Source organism: Rhinoderma darwinii, chromosome 4, assembly GCF_050947455.1.
Source record: "Rhinoderma darwinii isolate aRhiDar2 chromosome 4, aRhiDar2.hap1, whole genome shotgun sequence".
Lineage (NCBI taxonomy): Eukaryota > Metazoa > Chordata > Amphibia > Anura > Rhinodermatidae > Rhinoderma > Rhinoderma darwinii.
In genome coordinates, this window is record NC_134690.1 from 341,255,280 (window position 1) to 341,274,203 (window position 18,924).

An 18,924-nucleotide genomic window follows, 5' to 3' on the forward strand; every position below is an offset into this window, starting at 1 on the left:
GCGAGCCTCCCGAAATAAATTTCAGGGCCATTTCTATTAAACTGGCTCTGAAATTCATTTCGCAAGTCCCTCGATAGCCCTGTCAGACTCAGAGAGTCAAATAAGGCAATCGGGAGAATTTACGATTGCACAATAAGAAAAAACATATTCACGACCTCTGTAGCAATGCGTTCTTACTGACAGGTGAGATGACGTAGCTGTCACATGTGATCGCTGCAGCCTGTGATTGGCTGCAGTGATCGTATGGGACAAAACTACGTCATGACGTAGCTGTCCCATGTGACTGCTGCAGCCTGTGATTGGCTGTGGCGTTTACATGGGACAGCTACATAATCGCAGGGACGTGTCGCTATGGAAGACCAGGGGAGGTGGTGAGTATGATATATTTTTTTAATCTACTCTTCTCCCATATTTTTTCTATCATCTTGAAAATGTTGGCCGGTGCTCGCCAGTGGCTGCCATTTTGAAGTTTGATGCTCTGCGAACCCCAAAAGTTTTGTATTTCTGCTTTACACACGGTTTAAAAGATAGTTTTGGAATTCTTTCTGGCAGATTTGATTCAAGTTCCTCAATAGCCCTGGCCGATTTAGAGAGTCAAATAAGGCAATCGGGGCACTTGTGATTGCACAATAAGAAAAAACATACTCAAGACCTCTGTAGCAACGCATCCTTACTTTCTGGCAGATTTGCTCCAGGTTGTTCAGTTTGGTTGGATGAAGCTTGTGGGCTGCAATATGTAAATATAGCAACAGGATATTGGTTGGATTAAGACTTTGACTTGGCCATTGTGTAACACTGAACTTTTTGTTGTTCAACCACTCCTTTGTTCCTTTGGCTTTGTGCTTGGAATCATTGTTCTGCTAAGAGGTGCACTTTCTCCCAACCTTTAGCTTTTTATCAGATTATCTTGCAGTATTTTGATGTTGCCTCTCCTATACTTCACTGTTGGCATGGTGTTTGCTGAGGAATGGACAGTGATAGGTTTGTGCCACACATAAGGGGAGTTTTATTAAGACTGGAGTTTCTTACACCATTCTTAATATCAGGGCTGGCATCAGCAACCGGCGAACCCGGGCAAGTGCCAGGTCCCACTGCTCTAGTAGGCCGCCGGGTGCTTTACACCGTCCACCTGCTTAAATTAACTAAAGCCATCCGTGGTAGATTGCAGTGAGGAGCAGATAAAAATAATCTAAAAAACCTCACCTAACACGTTCCCACGATGAGCTGAACGGTCCCGTCACTGTCTTCTTACTGATACTTGGTGACGCTCGCATCCACAATAACAATGCATTGTGGCGCTGATAACGTAATATGCGCCCACCTCTTTGTTATTGTGGATGCGAGCATCGCCAAGTACCAGTAAGAAGGCAGTGATGGGACCGTTCAGCTCGTCGTGGGAACATGTTAGGTGAGTTTTTTTTAATTATTTTGATTGGAGCAAAGGCACCAAACTGGGGGATTAGCTTTTATATGGGAGCACAGGCAACGGACTAACTTCTATATGGGGGCATGTATGTATGGTCATATATGATACTGCCTGATGGGCCCTGTATCTAAGCCTACCACATGTTAGGCTTAGATACAGGGCCGCAGACAGTAATCGTATACAGTATAAGATTACTGTCTGCTGGGGCCCTGTATCTAAGCCTACCTTGCGGTAGGCTTAAATACATGGTCTAACAGACAGTATTACACATGGGCCCTGTATCTAAGCCTACCAAATGTGTAAGGCTGGATTCACACGACCAATTTTCAGACGTAAACGAGGCGTATTATGCCTCGTTTTACGTCTGAAAATAGGGCTACAATACGTCGGCAAACATCTGCCCATTCATTTGAATGGGTTTGCCGACGTATTGTGCAGACGACCTGTAATTTACAAGTCGTCGTTTGACAGCTGTCAAACGACGACGCGTAAATTGACTGCCTCGGCAAAGAAGTGCAGGGCACTTCTTTGCAACGTAATTTGAGCTGTTCTTCATTGAACTCAATGAAGAGCAGCTCAAGATATACGAGCGTCACAGACGCCTCGTATATTACGAGGAGGAGCATTTACGGCTGAAACGACGCAGCTGTTTTCTTCTGAAAACAGGCTGTCCTTTCAGCCGTAAATGCCTGCTATCGTGTGAACATACCCTTACAATTTTTTTTTGTGTTTGTGTTTTTTTGCAAGTTCGGTTGTTGGACTACGTCGCATTCGAGGAGTTCTTCGATGACGTTTTTTTTTTCTTTCAATAAAATGGTTAATGAGGGTTGTGTGTGTGGGGGGTTATTTCAATAAAATATTTTTTCCATGTCTTTGTATTTTCCTTTTAACTTTTATTACTACTGCTTTAGTAATGGCCGCTGGCTGATTGACAGCGTCCATTACTAATGCGGGGCTTAATGTTAGCCAGTAAAAAGGCCAACACTAACTTTTTTGGAGGGTAGACATATGTTAGTACAAGGATATTTATTGCTTGGGCCCTGTATATAAGTCTATCATGTGTGATACTGTCTGCTGGGGCCATATATCTAAGCCTATTATGTGTGATACTGGCTGCTGGGGCCATGTATCTAAGCCTATCATGTGTGATACTATCTGATGGGGCCATGTATCTAAGCCTATCATGTGTGATACTATCTGATGGGACCATGTATCTAAGCCTATCATGTATGATACTGTCTGCTGACACAATGCATCCAATTCTATCCAGCGGTGTAGCTACAGGAGCCTTGGTCTTATAGCTATGCTATCTCCGATATGTATGTAAAAGTTTATTTATTTTTCGGGGGGTAAATATATGTCTCAGGGCTTGTGCCCCTGATATTTTAAGACCCTAGCAACGCCCCTGGGCCTAACTAATATATGGGGGCACAAAGGAGACCTAAAAAATATATAGGGACACAAAGGGCGCCTTGCTAATATATAGGGACAGAACTAATACAGTGAAGGAAATAAGTATTTGATCCCTTGCTGATTTTGTAAGTTTGCCCACTGTCAAAGTCATGAACAGTCTAGAATTTTTAGGCTAGGTTAATTTTACCAGTGAGAGATAAATTATATAAAAAAAAAAGAAAAGAAAATCACGTAGTGAAAATTATATATATTTATTTGCATTGTGCACAGAGAAATAAGTATTTGATCCCCTACCAACCATTAAGAGTTCAGCCTCCTCCAGACCAGTTACACGCTCCAAATCAACTTGGTGCCTGTATTAAAGACAGCTGTCTTACATGGTCACCTGTATAAAAGACTCCTGTCCACAGACTCAATTAATCAGTCTGACTCTAACCTCTACAACATGGGCAAGACCAAAGAGCTTTCTAAGGATGTCAGGGACAAGATCATAGACCTGCACAAGGCTGGAATGGGCTACAAAAGAAATAAGTAAGACGCTGGGTGAGAAGGAGACAACTGTTGGTGCAATAGTAAGAAAATGGAAGACATACGAAATGACTGTCAATCGACATCGATCTGGGGCTCCATGCAAAATCTCACCTCGTGGGGTATCCTTGATCCTGAGGAAGGTGAGAGCTCAGCCGAAAACTACACGGGGGGAACTTGTTAATGATCTCAAGGCAGCTGGAACCACAGTCACCAAGAAAACCATTGGTAACACATTACGCTGTAATGGATTAAAATCCTGCAGTGACCGCAAGGTCCCCCTGCTCAAGAAGGCACATGTACAGGCCCGTCTGAAGTTTGCAAATGAACATCTGGATGATTCTGAGAGTGATTGGGAGAAGGTGCTGTGCTCAGATGAGACTAAAATTGAGCTCTTTGGCATTAACTCAACTCACCGTGTTTGGAGGAAGAGAAATGCTGCCTATGACCCAAAGAACACCGTCCCCACTGTCAAGCATGGAGGTGGAAACATTATGTTTTGGGGGTGTTTCTCTGCTAAGGGCACAGGACTACTTCACCGCATCAATGGGAGTATGGATGGAGCGATGTACCGTCAAATCCTGAGTGAAAACTTCCTTCCCTCCACCAGGACATTAAAAATGGCTCGTGGCTGGGTCTTCCAGCACGATAATGACCCGAAAACATACAGCCAAGGCAACAAAGGAGGGCTCAAAAAGAAGCACATAAAGGTCATGGAGTGGCCTAGCCAGTCTCCAGACCTTAATCCCATCGAAAACTTATGGAGGGAGCTGAAGATCCGAGTTGCCAAGCGACAGCCTCGAAATCTTAATGATTTACAGATGATCTGCAAAGAGGAGTGGGCCAAAATTCAATCTAACATGTGTGCAAACCTCATCATCAACTACGAAAAACGTCTGACTGCTGTGCTTGCCAACAAGGGTTTTGCCACCAAGTATTAAGTCTTGTTTGCCAAAGGGATCAAATACTTATTTTTCTGTGCACAATGCAAAAAAATATATATAATTTTGACTATGTGATTTTCTTTTTTTTTTTTTATATATATAATCTATCTCTCACTGGTAAAATTAACCTAGCCTAAAAATTCTAGACTGTTCATGTCTTTGACAGTGGGCAAACTTACAAAATCAGCAAGGGATCAAATACTTATTTCCTTCACTGTATATGGGGGCACGAAAGAGAACTAATATTCTTTAGGGGCAAAAATGGGACATTATTACTGTATGGGAACACATAGGGAGGTATTACTGTGTAGGGAGTAGAAAGGTGGCACTAAAACTGAACCATAACTATTTTCTTAAAGGTCACCTTTTTTTGGGGGTTGGTGCCCTGTAAGGGACAGTATAGGTGGTATTGGTAGAGGCAGTTTATCAACATCACATTTACCTTTAATTCCTCCAGGTACTGAAATACTCAAGCCTATAGATACCAGGTCTTCCGGAAATCACAACCTCCATGTAACAGGTACATCAAGATTCACACATCGCAGAAACGGCACTATCTGGATTCATTGGCCCATTGCTTACATGTGAATGGTAAGTGATCCATGGTTACATCCTTCTATTATTATGTTTCTGACTTTATACTGCTGCCACTCGAGTTGCACCGCAAAGGGGCCCACTAAGGCTCTGTCGCCCAAGGGTCCACATAAACCTGGAGCTGGCCCTGCTTAATATACAGTAATGATTGCTGGAGTAAAATGTGCCTAATTTATTAAGTGGAGAGAAAACAACACACATAGTGCATCAAATGATAAAACAAAAAAACACAGATAGGTGATCAGTTCTGCTGACCTGGTTGGTTGTGCTGTGAGCACAACATCCTTGAGAACATGTATCAAAATATGTCTGCAACCTGGGTTCCGATCCGGATCCAAATGGTCCAGTGGTAAACGGTAGAATAGGAAGCAGAGGAAACAAAGGACTTTTCCTGGCGCTGCTTAGTGGTAGAAAGTACTTTCTTTAGTGATGAAAGTGAGGGAGTCAACAAGCAAATGTAATATCAGGTTTTATTTATGACGCGTTTCGAGGCCAGTCCGGTTTTTTCCTCTTCCACCTATTCTCTTTAAATAAAAGGGGAAACGCATCTTAAGTAATTATGTGCATCTTTAGCTGTCTGTGCTTCAAAAAAGGAAATCTAAGTCAGCTACGAGATGACGTAGATCTCCCCTATAATTTACGTAGTGTAAATTATAGTAAATTTGTCTGGCAGCTGGTGGTACCGCATCCTCTCACTACAACTTGCCCTCTTTTTAACTCCTTCCCGCTTTGGCCACTTTTGACCTTCCTGACAGAGCCTCATTTTTCAAATCTGACATGTTTCACTTTGTGTGGTAATAACTTTGAAATGCTTTTACCTATCCAAGTGATCCTGAGATTGTTTTCTCGTGACACATTGGACTTATGTTACTGGCAAAATTTGCTCAATACATTCAGTATTTAATTGTGAAAAAAAACAAAACTTAGCAAAAATTAGCATTTTTCTAAATTTAAATGTATCTGCTTGTAAGATAGGCAGTTATACCACACAAAATTGTTGCTAATTAACATCCCCCATATGTCTACTTTAGATTGGCATCGTTTTTTGAACATCCTTTTATTTTCCTAGGATGTTACAGGGCTTAGAACTTTAGCAGCAATTTCTCACATTTTCAAGAAAATTTTAAAAGGCTATTTTTATAGGGACCAGTTCAGATATGAAGTGGTTTTTGGGTTCTTATATATTAGAAACTCCCAATAAGTCACCCCATTTTAAAAACCTCACCCCTCAAAGTATTCAAAACAACATTTAGAAAGTTTCTTAACCCTTTAGACGTTTCACAGGAATTAAAGCAAAGTAGAGGTGAAATTTACAAATTTCCTTTTTTTTTTTGCAGAAATTCATTTTTAATCCAATTTTTTTGTAACACAGAAGGTTTTACCAGAGAAACGCATCTCAATATTTTTTTCCCAGATTCTGCAGTTTTTAGAAATATCCCACATGTGGTCCTAGTGTGGTAATGGACTGAAGCACAGGCCTCAGAAGCAAAGGAGTACCTAGTGGATTTCGGGCCTCCTTTTTATTAGAATAAATTTTAGGCACCATGTCAGGTTTGGAGGGCTCTTGCGGTGCCAAAACAGTGGAAACCCCCCAAAAGTGACCCCATTTGGGAAACTACACCCCTCAAGGAAATTATCTAGGTGTATAGTGAGCATTTTGACCCCACAAGTTTATTGCAGAATTTATTGGAAGTAGGCTGTGAAAATAAAAATCTACATTCTTTCAAAGAAAATGTAGGTTTAGCTAATTTTTTCTAATTTCCACAAGGATTAAAGGAGAAAAAGCACCACGACATTTGTAAAGCAATTTATCCAGAGTAAAACAATACCCCACATCATAAACGGCTGTTTGGACACACGCCAGGGCTTAGAAGGGAAAGAGCACCATTTGGCTTTTGGAGCTCAAATTTAGCAGGAATGGTTTGCAGAGGCCATGTCACATTTGCAAGGCCCCCGAAGGACCAAAATAGAGAAAACGCCCAAAGAGTGACCCCATTTAGGAAGGTACACCCCTTGAGGAATTCATATAGGGGTGTAGTGAGCATTTTGACCCTACAAGTGTTTCATAGATTTTATTAGAATTGGAAAGTGAAAATAGAAGCAATCCTTTTTCTTCAATAAGACACAACTTTAGCTCAAAATTGTTCCTCAACAAATAAAGGAAAAAAAGATCTTCAATATTTCTAAAGCAACTTCTCTGTAGTCCAGAAATACCCCATATGTGGTCATAAATTGCTGTTTGGGCACACGGCAAGATTCAGAAGTGAAGGTGCGCCATTTGGCTTTTGGAGTACAGATTTTGCTGGATTGATTACTTGGAACCATGTTGCATTTGCAAAGCCCCTAAGGTACCAGTACAGTGGAAACTACCCAAAAGTGACTCCATTCACAAAACTACACCCCTTGTAGAATTCATCTAGGGGTCTAGTGAGCATTTTGACCCCACAGGTGTTTCGGAGATTTTATTAGAATTGGGCAGTGAGAATAAAAAAAACATTTTTCATTTTCTCAACAAATAAAAGAAAAAAAGAACTTCAGAATTTGTAAAGCATTTTCTCCCGAGTACGGCAATACCCCATATGTGGTCATAAACTGCTGTTTGGGCACACAGTAGAGCTCAGAATTGAAGGAGCGCTATTTGGCTTTTGGAGTACAGATTTTGCTGGATTGGTTTCTGGTCGCAATGTTGCATTTGCAAAACCCCTGTAGGACCAAAACAGTGGAAACTCCCCAGAAGTGACCCCATTTTTGAAACTACACCCCTCAAGGTATTCACCTAGGGGTGTAGTGAGCATGTTAAACCCGCAGGTGAAATTAGTGTGCACTCGATGTTGCAGAGTGAAAATTTTATTTTTTCCATAGCTATGCCAATATGTGGTGCCCAGCTTGCGCCGCCACAACAAGACAGTTCTCTAATTATTATGCTGTGTTTCCCGGTTTTAGAAACACCCTACATGTGGTCCTAATCTTTTGCCTGGACATTCGACCAGGCTCAGGAGTGAAAGAGTACCATGTGAAGTTGAGGCTTAATTTGGCGACTTACACGGTATTGGTTCACAATTGCAGGGCTCTGATGTGAAATAATATAAGAAACCTCTGACAAGAGACCCCATTTTGGAAACTACACCCCTCAAGGCATTTATTAATGAGTGTAGTGAGCATTTTCATGCCACAGGTCTTTTCCATAAATGATTGCGCTGTGGATGGTGCAAAGTAATTTTTTTCCATAGATATGCCATTTCAGTGGCAAATATGTCATGCCCAGCTTGTATCACTGAAGACACACACCACAAAAATTGTTAAAAGGGTTCTCCCGGGTATGGCGATGCCATATATGTGGAAGTAAACTGCTGTTTGGGCACACTGTAGTGTTCAGAAGAGGTAGCACCATTTAGCTTTTGGAACGTGGATTTTGCTTGGTAGTAGTTTTGTTTGGAGTATTACTGGTATTTCAGTTTATAATGTGGGGGTACATGCAAGCTGGGCAGAGTACATCAGGGACATAGTCAGGTGGTATAATGATGGGGTAAAAAAAGAATAATTTTGTTTAATAGATGTTTGTTAAGCTGTGAAGCAATCCTTTCTGCACAGGCCAGTGTCACACTGATAAATGGTCCTTACTTATTCCCCTTTTGGTCCACACTCCGCACCTTTGCAGTTTGTGGAATTTTACTGGGAAAGTGTTGTCCCAGTATAATACGGGTACTCTCATTTCCAGCAGATATGTTTGCGCCCTACCCTTCCTGTTTCCTAATTTTAGGGCCTTGATAAATCGCCCCTTGTTCCCCTCGGGCCTGCACAACAGCATATTTTTTATTTCCTGACTTATAGTAGCCTTAACTAATTTTATTTTTTCATAGACTTTGTGGTATGAGGGCTGTTTTTTTTGCGGCACGAGCTGTAGTTACTATTGGTACCATTTTGGGGTATATGCGACTTTTTGATCACTTTTTTATCCTATTTTTTGAGGGGCAAGGTGACTAAAAAACAGCAATTCCGGCATAGTTATTTTGTTTTTTTTTATACAGCGTTCACCATGCATTATAAATTACATGTTACTTTTATTCTGCAGGTTAGTACGCTTCTAGCGATACCCAATTTATAGCACTTTTTATGTTTTACAACTTTATGCACAATAAAATTACTTTTGTAAAAATAATGTATTTGTTTCTGTCGCCATGTTATGAAAACAATAACTTTTACATTTTTTCATCGACGGAGCTGTATGAGGGCTTGTTTTTGACGAGATGAGTTATAGTTTTTATAGGTACCATTTTTGGAAACTTGCGACTTTTTGATCATTTTTTATTTAAATTTTTGTAAAGTGACCAAAAAACAGAAATTCTGGCATTGTTTTTTAAAGACGTTTTAATGCCGTTCACCACATAGAATAAATAACATAGCAAGTTTATAGTTCAGGCCGTTACGGTCACGGTGATACCAAATATGTATGGTTTATTTATTTTTTTCAATAATAAAGGACTTGATAAGTGAAAAAGGGCGATAGTGATTTATTTTATTAATTGAAACATTTATAATATTTTTTATAATTTTTTTTCACTTTTTTAACACTTCTTTTTACACTTTTCTTTAGTCCCACTAGGGGACTTGAAGGTCCATCTGTCAGATTTTTTTTCTAATACATTGCACTACCTATGCAGTGCAATGTATTAGATCTGTTAGTCCTTCACTGACAGCAATGACAGAGCAGGAGACCATTGTTAGGCCTCCTGTTGCCATAGCAGTAGTCGGCAGCCCTGCAATTGCACTGCTGCCAACCACTAAGATGCAGCGATCGCTACATTGACACACTACAAAGTACACTACATTGTACTTTGGGTGGCCATGGGCCCCCCGGAGCCTCAGCCCCCGTGTGGCTGCCCAAAATGCCCTATGATGATCTGCCATTGCTCATTGTTGTGTTGGCTCCTTCTATGATAATTTAATGTAGTAAACCAACAGGGTGTGAACTACGCCCAAGCTGCCTCGTGCTGATTGGTCAGCATCAGAGGCAGGGAAGCTAGCTCCACCCCGTTGGCTAACTACATCAAGTTAGCATAAAGGGAGCCAACAAAACGGTCAGCCATATCTCTGGAATGTGGGCGTCCAGGAAGAAAAAGATAAATAGCCTTGGAATCAAGGAACGTACTATTCAGGTCATTTAACCAGTTCAACTTATATGACCTAGTGACAGATCCTTTTTAATATGTGTCTCTCAAGGTCATGTCTAATTATCTATCTATCTATCTATCTATCTATCTATCTATCTATCTATCTATCTATCTATCTATCTATCTATCTATCTATCTATCTATCTATCTATCTATCTATCTATCTATCTAGCTATCTATCTATCTATCTATCTAGAATCCAAAAATCAGGCAGCACTCCAAGGTATAAGCAAGGTAGAAAAAGGTGCTTTATTGGTCCATATACACACGACGTTTCAGCTCAACACAGGACCCTTTCTCAAGTGAAACGTCGTGTGTATATGGACCAATAAAGCACCTTTTTCTACCTTGCTTATACCTTGGAGTGCTGCCTGATTTTTGGATTCTACTACAGCAGGTCTGTTAGCCCTGACCTGGGCAGGTCGGCACCCACCTATGATTTACAAGGCTGTGCGGCTGACATTGTATTTGGACTTTATCTATCTATCTATCTATCTATCTATCTATCTATCTATCTATCTATCTATCTATCTATCTATCTATCTATCTATCTATCATCTATCTATCTATCTATCTATCTATCTATCTATCTATCTATCTATCTATCTATCTATCTATCTATCTATCTATCTATCTATCTATCTATCGTCTGTCTATCTGTCTATCTGTCTGTCTGTCTTTGTCTGTCTGTCTTTGTCGATCTGTCTTTGTCTGTCTGTCTGTCTGTCTGTGTCTGTCTTTGTCTTGTTAAGAGTAAATAATTTACCCTGACAGAATCTACAGTGAGTGAAAAAGATGTAGATAGCATACTGGCTTAATAAACGAAAAAGCTGGCAATAGAATCCAAATTTCCCATCTGTTCCAAATATTTTTTCTATCTTTTCAAGTGATTAGCTAATGATGTATGGATTTGGTTAGCAGTAAACCCATTTCAGCCACACAGAGAACTGAGTCATGCTGCTGATAAAAAATTATTAAACAAACATGAGCTAATGACTCCAACCACTGAAAATATGTCCCCTGATTTCCTTGAGATCAGAATGTGAAAAATTAACCATTGCGGGACCAAGCATTTTTTTATTTTTTCACTTTATTACTGGGAAAAAATATTTGTTTTATGTTTTCCCACATTCCAGCAGTTGTAATGTATATTAACATATACAATTGCATTTGACTAATGTCACTTTTTAGGGCTAAAATGCAAAAAAATAATATATAGAATTCTATGATCACTGTAAATAATATTTTAGCTGCAAAATGCAGGACGTTTCAGTTACGAGTATGCCATATATTTTTATGTTTTCTGGCTTTTATGTGATAAAAACTTTTGTGAAAAAATATATATATATTTGTCTACTTTACCTCTGAACCCCTTTCCAATATTCGACGCAACGGTACGTCACCACTGGGAAGGAGGAGTATGGAGCAGGGTCACGGGCTGAGCCCGCTTCATACCCAGCGGCTTTCAACTCCGTCTGGCCAGGCTGCGATAGGCTCTCCCACTCCTAAGCCTGCCATCCTGAGTGGTGGAAGATGGAGTCAGTCTCAGAGACATAGAACCAGGTGCAGACTGATTACCCATGGGCGTATACACAGAAGTTGTGCCTGGCAGATCCTTTATAAGAAGAGTGTTAAAACACAATATGCTGCGATACATTTGTATTGCTGTGTATTGTACCAGAAATCTAACGACCCCTTGTTCATGTCCCTTAATGGGACTAAAAAAATTGCAAAATTAGTTAATGGGGTTATCTGGGTTCTTAATTTTTTTTATTGATGTCTGCAAATGTCCTGAAATAAAAGAAAGAACAGTACTCATCTATCCTTTCCGGGGACTGTTTACATGCAGGCAGCATGTGACGGCTGCAGCCAATAATAGAGCAAAAAAATGGTGGAATTGCTGTTTTTTTTTATTCCACCCCACAATTTATTATTTTTCAGTTTTTCAGTACATTATATGGTACAATAATCGGTGCCATTAAAAACTACAGCTCATCCTGTAAAAGTCAAGCCCTTATACAGCTATGAAAATAACAAACATGAGAAAATGAAAAATGGCTGTGGAGGGAAGGGGTTATTATATTGGAATATTTATTTATTTATACCAATGCATTATTGCATGTCAAAATAAAACTGACATGATTCTGTTTTGCAGGCATCCAAACAGGCATATTCACTCGACAGCCCGGTCAATGTTCTTTTCCGTCATTTATTGTGCGACTTTTTTCCACAGTTTGAAATACCAAATATGTATGATTTTTTTTGTTATTTTGTGAAAAACTAATTATCGTGATCATATGTAATTTTTATTTTGATGAGAATCTGCAAGAAGAATATTGTAGCATGCTCCATTGCATGCTGTATTATGAAGGATTTCTTCTTTATAAACATTGGCCCACATTTATCAAAAGTGGCATCATTTTTGCCAATTTCTAAGTTAAAGCTAGACTGTTTTATTAACACACGTGAGACCTTATATAAACGGGTGTGTCTTTCCAAATCATGTCCAATCAAATGAATTTACCACAGGTGGACTCCAAGGTGTAGAAACATTTTAAAGATGAACTAGAGAAGTGGGAGACCCCAGAGCTACATTTCAAGTGTCATAGCAAAGGGTCTTAAATACTTATGTCCATGTGAAATTTGAGGGTTTCATTTTTAATAAATTTTCAAAAATTTCTGAAATTCTGTTTTCACTTTGTCATTATGAGGTATTGAGTGCCGAATGATGGGGGAAACCTTCCATCTTTTTTTTTCTTTTAGCACAAGGCCTTAATATAACAAAATGTGAAAAAATGGAAAGGGTCTGAAGACTTCCCGAATGCACTGTATATGTCTTACTCGTAGCCAAGGAGTAAGCCATATCCACTTTTCACTCCACTTTTATAACCTGACGTGCACTGTGAAAATGGCTCTAAATGCTGGTGTAAATGCTTAATAACTATGTTACACAGAAAATGAGACAATATTTTCGAGTAAAATGTTCCAAAAAAGATGCAAGTACATTGATAATTGTGGGCCATTGCTTCTAGAGGAGAATATAGATCCCCATAGAGGCACCATACACTTGTACACAGGGTACCTATGGGTCCATAAAACAGCATTGCCGTGCAACAACAGCATTGAGTTGCTGTGCATTAAATTATTACATTTTTACACTGTGTCAAATAATATCTATCTTATCTGTCTACTTATATTTAATGTTAAATGACAAATTCACTTCTGCTAACTATATATGTATTCTTCTTCATTCTATTACAATACAAGACAATATAATCTACTGTCTGACTGCCTGTTAGCTGTCTTCACAAGTAACCAACCGAGAAGGTCTCAGAGGTAAATCAGTCAGATTCATTGAACATCTTTAACCTATTTAAACAATTGACTCATCTTATATGGATCAATGCATCTTTAAAAAAATCTTGACTCTCATTAATGGGAGGGCTACATGATGACTTTGGCTGCAACACGGGTCGCACGGGCAAAGATCGCTGTGTTATCACAGTGTCGCACTGGCTGCATTGCAGTAATGAAAGTGAATGAGGCCGTAACACTGCAATAATACAACGATCTTTGATCTTTTTTCGCAGCCAAAGTCGCAGTGTAGTCCTAGCCTAATTCTTCAGAATTTCAATCAGCTCAAAAAGCTTCAAATCTCAAACACAGCTAATCAATGTTCCATTCTGTAATAATTGTAAAAAGGAGAAGTAGCCTTCATACTGCATTCTGAGAAAAATAATACTAAGGTGTTGTAGATACCTAACATAATCTAGTCTTGACAAAAACACAGAAAGCATAAATTTTATATAAATATAATTACAGTGCACTTCATACAATTTTAAAATCATAGTATGAGCCTGATGCCATGCTTTGTGTTTCCAACTATGACATCTGTCGCAGGATACACTGTTATCCTAACCACTGTTAATAAAACATTGGTGCTCAGTGACAACAGGCGGCAATAACTGGGGCTTATTCTTGCTGCCTGGAAATTAGTGTGTGCGTGCACCCACAAACATAATGCAAGTCTTGTTTAGGATAAAGGTGTATGGGGAAAAGCTGGGCACCATTGGCTGGAAGGCAGGGCATTGGAGTCAGGAGTTATGGTACAGATCAATTAATTAGAGGAGTTGGCAGATTGGGGCATTGGTAATAGGACTGCATGGGAGGGTTAGGGGAATATCATAAATTATATATGAGAGAACAGATAAATAATTTATGCAACAAAAAATAGTGTCATACAAAATTTAGATTGATAGTGTCATACAAAATCCAGATAAATAGGGCTAGCAGCATACAGATAAGAAGGGCAGACAGAGTAAAAAGAAATAATGAAACCAAAATAACAAAATAAATAGTGTATACAGCATTTAGATAAATAGCGTCAGGCCACAGCCAGATAAAAAGTGTCATACAACACCCAGATAAAAAAGTACCATACAGCATTAAGATATATATTGCAGGTTGCACCCAGATAAATATTTTACATAGCATTTAGAGGAATAGTATATACATCACTTGATAAATAATCTCATATAGCATCCAGATAAGTTTTTTTAAAAACATTTGTTTTTATTCCGTTTAAATGTATTTCAAAGCAAACAATAAAGGATGTACTGACCGTAATGAAATATTAAACAAGATAACATCAATATTCCAGTAAACATTATAAATCTCTTAGAATAGTAATTAGGATTACAAATCATAAAAAGGATAACACAAGACAAAGATATGGGGAGGGAGGTGAAGAGAGGGTTAAAAACAAGTTAATAAATGGACTTATGGCATTCAAATTATTAGATTCTGTGGCTGGGGTATTCAGTATCAGGCATTCAGGAAGAGGGGAATGCTTAGTATCTCCAGGATTCCCATGTCCTTTCAAAGGGTTTAATGTTCTCCGCGTCAAGGCTGCAAGTTTTTTATTGATCATATTGTAACTTAGTCTCCACTTAATCTGGTAGAAGTCAAGATCAGGTTGTTTAAAACATTAAAATGAGTAGTGTCATATTGCGTCTGTATAAATAGCATCTAAATGATTAGCTCATAATACAAATTTTGTATCTAGATAAACAGCACACATATAAACAGTGTACACAACATGTAAATACATAGTATCATATATATTGCCCAGTTAAAAAGTGTCCTATAGTACCCAGATAATTAGTATTAGAAAAGTTTGATATAAACATTGTTATTCAAGATCCAGATCAATAGTCCATATTTTGTCATGATAATATACATGGCATCCAGATAAATAGCCCATACAGAATGCAGATCAATAAAACAGCATCATACATTGCCCAGATAGTTTTATATATTGAGCAAATAAATAGTGTCATATAACGTCCAGATAATATCATACAGCATTCAAATAAATAGAACATACAACTCTTATAAATAACGCAAACATAGGTATAATAAATATTCTTATTTAGCACCCAGATAAATAGTCATACCATATCAATATCATATCAATATAAATAGTAGCACATACAGAACCCAGTTAAATACTATATACATTTACATAGCAAGTGTCATATAGCACCATGTAAACATTATATACAACATTTAGTTAACCCCTTAGTGACCAGCCTATTTTAGACCCTAATGACCAAGCTATTTTATTCGTTTTTCTATAGTCGCATTCAAAGAGCTATAACTTTTTTATTTTTTCGTCTACATAGCTGTATGAGGACTTGTTTTTTGCGGGATTAGTTGTACTTTTTAATAGCACCATTTTTGGGTACATATAATTTTTTTATTAACATTTATTAACTTTTTTTGGGGGGGATTATAAAAAAAACTGAAATTCCGCCAATGTTCTATGCGTTTTTAAATTGACGCCGTTCACTATGCGACGTAAATAACATGTTAGCCTTATTCTATGGGTCGGTACAATTACGGCGATACCACATATGTAGAGGTTTTTTATGTTTTCCGACTTTTGCACAATAAAAACACTTTTGAACTAAAATTATTTGTTTTTGCATCGTTGCTTTCCAAGAGTCGTAACTTTTTTATTTTTCCATCAATGTAGTGATTTTTTGTGCTTGTTTTCTGCGGGACAAGACGTCGTTTTGATTGGTACTATTTTGGGGTGCATGGCACTTATTGATTCATTTTTATTATGACTTTTTTGGCGGGCAATGGAAAAAAATAGCAATTTCGCCATTGTTTTTTGCGTTTTTTTTTACGGTGTTCACCTTGCGGTTTAAATTACATATTAACTTTATTAATGGAGTCATTACAATCGCGGCGATACCACATATGTGTACTTTTTTTTTTTTTTTTACACTTTTACTAAATAAAACCACTTTTTATGGAAAAAAATGGTTTTATTTATTTTTTTACTGTAACTTTTATTATTAATCTTTATTTCACATTTATTATTTATTTCATTAGTCCCACTAGGGGACTTTACTGTGCGATCTTCAGATCGCTGATATAATGCTCTGGTATACTTCGTATACCAGAGCATTATTGCCTGTCAGTGTAAATCTGACAGGCAATCTGTTAGGACGTGCCTCCAGCGCATCCTAACAGGCATATGTCCAGGGCAGACCTGGGGGCTTTTATCAAGCCCCCGGCTGCCATGACACCCCATCGGAGACCCGCGATTGCATTCGCGGGCCGCCCATGGGTGACAGAGGGAGCTCACTCCCTTTGTAAACAAAGTTAAATGCTGCGGTCGCTATTGACGGCGGCATTTAACGGGTTAAACGGCCGCGATCGAAGTAAACTTCGATCGCGGGCGTTGGAGCAGGAGCTCAGCTGTCATCAAACAGCTGAGCCCTGGCTCCAGCCTGCACAGGGGACCCGTGCAGGACTTAGGCTAGGCGAACGTGAAAAGGCGTCAGCCTAGCCTAAGGCCCCTTAGTGACCGATGTGAAAAGGCGTATTGGTGATCACTAAGGGGTTAAATAATGTCATATAGCACTGAGGTAAATATCACAAACAACATTTAGGTAAATATGGCCATACAAAGATAAATAGTGTCATAGAGCCTCAAATAGAAGTGAGCGAATATGTAAAAATGTATGGATAACTTCCTGAAAGGGGAATTTCAATTACAGCATCTGAGTATCAGTAGTATAAGAAATTAGCTACAAAAATAGGGATCTGTATTAAATAGTTGTAGATAAATAACAAAGGTTATGAGGAAAATATTTTTTTTTTTATTATTCACATGATAGTAAACAATGTACCCTTCAAAACCCAGGCAAATTCAGGTCTAAACAATGAACAGATACCTATTTAGACAAACCATTATTATAACGGAATACAAATATCCATTCATGCAAAAAATGCCCTAAAAAATTAATTGTCCCATGTCATCCAATATCTACTTGGATGTTAAAAAATGAAAAGTGGGAAATATGGGCACTCCCTAGGGCAATATCGTCTTGTTCAGTAGAATGTAAATTGTTCCTGGAAGCGATATAGCAGTGGCTCTGAATATAGGAGTATTTTAGGTGTTTTTACCTGTTTTGCAAAACCTACTTGGAGAAAGTAGGAACAAAGCATGAGATTTTTTTTTATTTTTTTTTTAAACATAGGCTAATATGAAGATTTTTTTCCTCCAATTTGCTTTTACCTTTAGAAAAATACCCTCCTGTGCCAAATCACCTTCATGTGGGATCATATTGTAAAGCTAGAAAAGAACCAAAGTTGACACCCAATGACATTTTACTCAAAACCACACTCCTGAGATAGAATTTTTGGCTAATCATTTTTCATTCCTCACTCCTTTTACCATTCATTCAAATTTTACAACATTTTCAAGAATCTATCCATATTTTACCCCCTGGAAGACAAAGGCAAATTTATAAATAATTTTTAACAGACAGATGTGATTTTTCCACTATATCGACATACAAACAACACAGTCTCACTAAAAAGTAGTCTAAATTGCTTACAAATCTTGAAGATTAATATAGTTTGGTGATAAAACCAGCTGACAATGGAAGAAGGGGGTATATTGCTATTCAAAATAGAATAGACTGCCACAAATAAGTCATCATTTTGAGTGATAGTACATATTACAATCTTTTGATTTACAATCCCTCATCTAAATTCATCACAGAAATTAGCTACCTTCTGTCTCACCATCTGGATAGATAATCCATCAACTAATAAGAGAAAGCTTTTCTACATATCATAAATCGTAAGACACCTATATATTATCACCTTCCTAATATCCAAAAATTGAACAGTATCACAAGTCAATATATTGATTTTCATTTACCAAAACATTTACCTTCTCAGATAAAGAATACCCCACATCTCCATCACGTTTTTCTCATTACTAGTGATATGAGCGCTTTGTACTATCAAACATTTTGGGAATTTAAACTGTCTCCTATTATCTTGATCAAGACCCTCTTAAGCCTCAACAACAAAAAGACTTTATATAACTGAGTATGTTCTTTATTTTAGCACACTATTTAAGCTTTCAGGATCAGCTCTTTCTCCAAATTTGTTGGACTGCAATAAGCACAAAATTCACGTTCAGCTTAGCTACATTTTATTGGGGATAGTGGGGGAAGTTTTACAAATATTCCCTTTCAACCCTTTCTGGAAGAATCATCTCTATTATGGTAGATATACTGTATAGACAATATAGGATTTAATCCTATTTTTAAAACAATAAGATATGTACTTAAACTTTTTTCAAATTCAATGATTCTAAAAGGTTTTTTTTTTTTCATTTTAACAGTAATCATCACCAACAGTGGAAAACCAATATTAATTTTGATGTATTGAAATGCATAAGCAGGAATTGCACAAAACAAAGGATTTCGAAACACAAGCAGAATCACTAATCACAATAATTGAGAAACAGGCTATT

The 18,924-nt window shown here is 38.1% G+C and overlaps 1 long non-coding RNA gene across 1 annotated transcript in view; it reads left to right on the forward strand.

The window, feature by feature from the left end:
• LOC142761272 (uncharacterized) overlaps positions 1-18,924 on the forward strand; it is a 32,633-nt gene that overhangs the window by 2,873 nt on the left and 10,836 nt on the right. Inside the window, exons 2-3 of the long non-coding RNA XR_012883589.1 lie at positions 4,769-4,902; positions 13,344-13,412. This is a non-coding gene — a long non-coding RNA (uncharacterized LOC142761272). The remainder of the gene's footprint in view (positions 1-4,768; positions 4,903-13,343; positions 13,413-18,924) is intronic.